A 4,884-nucleotide genomic window follows, 5' to 3' on the forward strand; every position below is an offset into this window, starting at 1 on the left:
TGATATTTGAACATTGTGATTTGCACATATAAATAAACATTTAAAACGAGGGGGACAAAATAGATTCAATTTATCCATCTGATATAATAAACAGTAAAGAACAGAGAGATAACTAGCATGGTCTCTGTGATGCAACTGAGCCTCAAGAAGCATTAAGTTATTATTTTCAATAATGTTTACAAGTATATCCAGGCCTTTGGGAGGAAATGAAAAATGGCAGCCTTGGCCGTATGGAGCAGAGCTGCTGTTCACCTGTGACGCTCTGCTCATCCAGCCTCTGAAACCTATCATTAGTTTTGCTTTTTTAAACCTCTGGTGTCCGTTCTCTGTGTGAGCATGTGTATGTGTCTGAAAAGGCTTTGTATGGTAAGCCTGTGTAGACTTATTGCTTGCAGGAGTTTCAAGTGTATCCTTAGCTTTTAATGTAACTGTGGAGATTGTGTTGTGGTTGTGTTTCGTTATATTCACTTCTGAATAACATTTACTACACAGGACCATTTAAAGCGCATTGTCTTTATTATGGCATTTCCATAACTTCCTTCACAGTATCAAATGCATAAACAAACATGTTGCCTACTCTCAACCCAAATAAAAGTACTTTTGGTCTAAACATTGTAGTGCTACAATTGAAAGTGCTGAAGATTATATATTAAGCAGACATAGATAATGGGAAATCTGAGACTATAGGAGATCATAAAACAAACAAGAATTTTAGGAGAAAAAAAAAAAAAGGTTTGGTGTAAATCTCAAGGCCCTGAAGGGCAGGATGCTGGAGACACAGTGTCTGCACCCTGAAGACGGGTTGATAAAGTAGAAAATGCTTAACCGATGTGAGGTCTCCCAGAGAGTCCAGGTGCAGCTGCTGTGGCATATTCATGTTCTTCTAGTTATTTTCAGTGTCTCTAAACATTAAATGTTATTTATAAACCCGCTAGCTTAATAAATCTTCTTCAGGAAGCATACACACACACCAAAAAAAGTCAAGGAATATGACAGTGAGAAAGTGAGGGAAGGAAATAGGACTAAAGATGGACATAATTTGGCTCCCACTCTCCTTTCAGTGTAAGCCAGAGTTATGAGCGACTGAAATCAGACGAGGACCACCGTGGCTGCATTCAGATGCTTCCTGAATGCTGACGTAGCTGGCAGAAAAATCCGGAAAGCGTCTTTGTGCCAGGAGTCTCTAAGCACCTCTCATTCTTGCTTAGCTTTCATGTTGACAGGTGGCTGTGTTTAGAGTACAGTCACTCGATTCACAGAAAATTTACATTCCCTTTGCAACATATAAATTGACCATCCACTAGAAATAGAAATCATCTCAAGTTGTTCTAAGGCATACGTGTGTGTGTGTGTGTGTGTGTGTGTGTGTGTGAATGCCTCAAGGCCTTGGGCAACCATCAGAACAGGAAAGAATGGCGGCCAACAAAGCAAGTCTGAGAGCAATAGCAGCATATCCTGATTATCTATTCAATCATTTGTAACCTATTTCCTGGGAACACTGGAAATGTGACCATTCAGGTCTAAATCATCCACTTCTCTAATCAACGCCAGCATTCCAGTGCCATTCTGCTCTGCTTTCTGTCTCCTTATGTCTTAACTGTTCTCTCTTTCTTCTCCTCTGTCTCACCCTTTCTACCTCATGTTTGATTGGAGAGACAGTTGATTCTGTAGTGATACATGCCAGATGTTGCTACAAGCAGATTTCCCAGATTTATAGTCGGGCTCTTACAGGCATAATTAAAGTGAACTGCTTAACTGAAAGGGAGAGGCCAGGCCTCCTTTTTTTTAGTTTCAGAGTTTTTCAAAACTCTGTTAGTTGGAAATTGACCTCCTTAGTGACAGCAAAAATGCAAAATGTGGGCAGTGAAAAGGGGAGAAACCGCTTTTTTTGACAAATTTTTTTTGACGTTTTTTAGTTGAGCTTTTTTCTAAATTTTCATAAATCTGCAAAACAGTGAATGGACTAGTACAGTAAAAGAGTCTGCTGTCTGTTATTCCATTGTTCTCAAACTTCAGGTGAATCATATGATATCATATGATCTTGATTGCAATAAAGCTCACTAAAACCAGATTTAATGTAATATATCATAAGAAGGTAGAAAAATATAAAATACCTAAAAGTCAGCTGGATAATTTTGAAACAAACAAACAAAAACAATTAAAAAATAGATTGGGACGATTATTTAAGATATGGGGGTGCAGATCAAAACTGTATCTTTTATGACTGAATTTAATATATATATATATATATATATATATATATATATATATATATATATATATATATATATATATATATACCAGGACAAAGAGAATATTTACCTTGGTTAAATGAAACAATTTGATTACTTATTAAACAAAGGAATCATGCTCTTAAGTTAGCCCTCAGGTCTAAAATGGAACATGATTTGTTTACCACATTAACAAAGGTTGTAAAGGATCTTAGAAAGGTGAAAGCTACAATTTTTTATTAAGCCTATTAATGAAGCTAGATGAAATAGGCCTCCTAAAGAAATATGGAAGAATTTATAGAAATTAACTGGAATACTTTTAAACAGCAGTGTATTCACTACTGAACTAGAAATGTCCCTAATTGTCAAACATCTGGTGACCTTCTTGTACATTTTGAGTTATTGCCACATACAGTAGTACATTAACTCTCAAGTGTCCTCCTATCCTTCCCCCTGACCTGTCCTCTCTGTCCACTGGCCTCCTCCATCTCTCTTTCTATTCTCTTGTAGCATTTTATTGTGTGAGGGTGTAGTCTGGACGGCTGCTTCGCTGCAGATGCTAGCGGTGGGTGAGCCACTAACACGCTAACACCTGTCTGTTGGCCCTCCTGCCAGAACACTCTGACAGCTCTGTCTGCTTTGACTAATGATGTGATTGATGGACAAAATAAGAGAGCGTACATGAGCACACATGCACACACAGTCCAATACACACTCTCATGTGCGGCCGGTGTGAGCGTGGCCCGCGCCTGATGCGGGATATGGTGTCAGTGAGCCCTCATCATGTGGCAGCTGAAGGTGTATTCTTCTGCACGGCTCATTAGTCAGTAATGGTAGAGTACCCCCCCCCCCCCCACATACACACACACACACTCCACAAAAATACGAAGGGGGTGAGTGGAGGGGGAAGATGGGGCTGATTCATGATGGGAGGCCACTTTATGGACTCAGACCCATCAGTAGTGGCCTATCCCTGGGCATGCTCCAGTAGCCTCCTGTTCACCTCTAACCAGAGGACCAGGGAGTTTAAAAGATGAAGTTCAGAAGAACGTTCTATTGTTTTTTTTTTGGGGTTTTTTTTTTTTTTTTGCTTTAGCTTTTGTTACAGCTTTACACAATATCCATTAAAATCATAGTGGACATGCCACTTATGGTTTCAAATCATCCAGTTTTTCTATTTTTTTATTATAGTGATTAATTACTTCCTTCCTATGGTAGGAAGGTAGGAAGGAAGGAACCTTGGTTCGTGTGTGTTTATATGTAAAAATATTAATCAAACAACTTTTTGTTTAAATTCATTAAATAGCCTATACACAGGCACTTTGCATTTGTTTTTTCTGATACAGTGACTATCGATCTATCAACCGACCTACCAACCTAGTTCAGCAGTTTGGGTAAAAGGACATCAATTGAGTAAATGGAGTAATTTCATTGATTAAATTCTTTTTTCTTCTTTTTTTATAAACAAACAAACAAATGCATAAAGGGGGGTCAAAATTACATGTATTGGAATTGATGGTTTTCTTTAAAAACAGGTGTCCTATTAATGAACTATTTAAAATAACTGATAAAGATAAAATGTGCCAAAAAAGAGATTGAACTCAAGAATAAAAGTAAAAAAAATATGAAATGCCCATGAGAAGGATGTAATACTAATGCAATAATAGAATTAGCAAGGTTAAGGCATGACCATTGGGCAGCGAAATGCTCATCGGGTCAGCACGGTGGAGACAAAAGACAGGTGGAGAAGAAAAGAGATGTTAACTGCAAAAGAATTAAGAATTAATATGAAGAATTAGGTGAGAAACCATCAGGGACCATTTAGTCTCCAGCGCCATTATTTTCCAGAACTGCAACCTTCCTGGAATTTCCAGAAGTGGAATGTGTCAGGTTCTCAGAGACTTTGCTTGGGCAAAAACATCTTTAAGATGGCCCTCACATAATAAGAATAACATGCTGAAGTGTTGTGAAATACATGAAGACTGATTTTTTTTTTTTCATAGACTTTATGGACAGATAAGTTGAGAGTGACTCTTGAAGGACCAGCATCACATCCTCTTGTGCCACTGTTTGAAGAATTTATCTTCCAGAATCTGGCAGTCAATTTTAGGAGCTTTTTGCCTACTGTTTTATGAATGCAGTGAATTCAGACATACATTGTCAATTACTAGGATGATATGCATATTCAGACATAGTGCTGGTGTCAGAGGCAAAATCTAGGCCCAAAAAAGTATGGAATATGAAAATGACATTGAGGGTCATATAAAAGTGTGCTTCTATAATGTACTTAAAGTGCTCTATTTTCACGCAACGATTTTCTACTTAATAAACTAAAAAATATTTTTTTATTACTTCTTAACATCATCTTAAAACACCTAATTGTACTCAACTATGCTATTTTGGGACACCATTAATATGAACTAAAATGAGATTTGAACATACTTTCTCTGTAAAAACATAGGCCTATATATATTTAGTTACATTTGAACCCATCTTTCATCCACTAGTAGTGGGTTCAAGTCTACAAGTGGTGTCTTTTTACATTTACATTCACGTTATTCAGTGAAAAACAAAATGCTAGATTGATACGAGTCCTCACTTTCCGTAATATTAATAAGCATGAAAAGTGATCACAGGTTGAAAGAGAGGTGAA

This window comes from Barbus barbus, assembly GCF_936440315.1.
Source record: "Barbus barbus genome assembly, chromosome: 2".
NCBI lineage: Eukaryota > Metazoa > Chordata > Actinopteri > Cypriniformes > Cyprinidae > Barbus > Barbus barbus.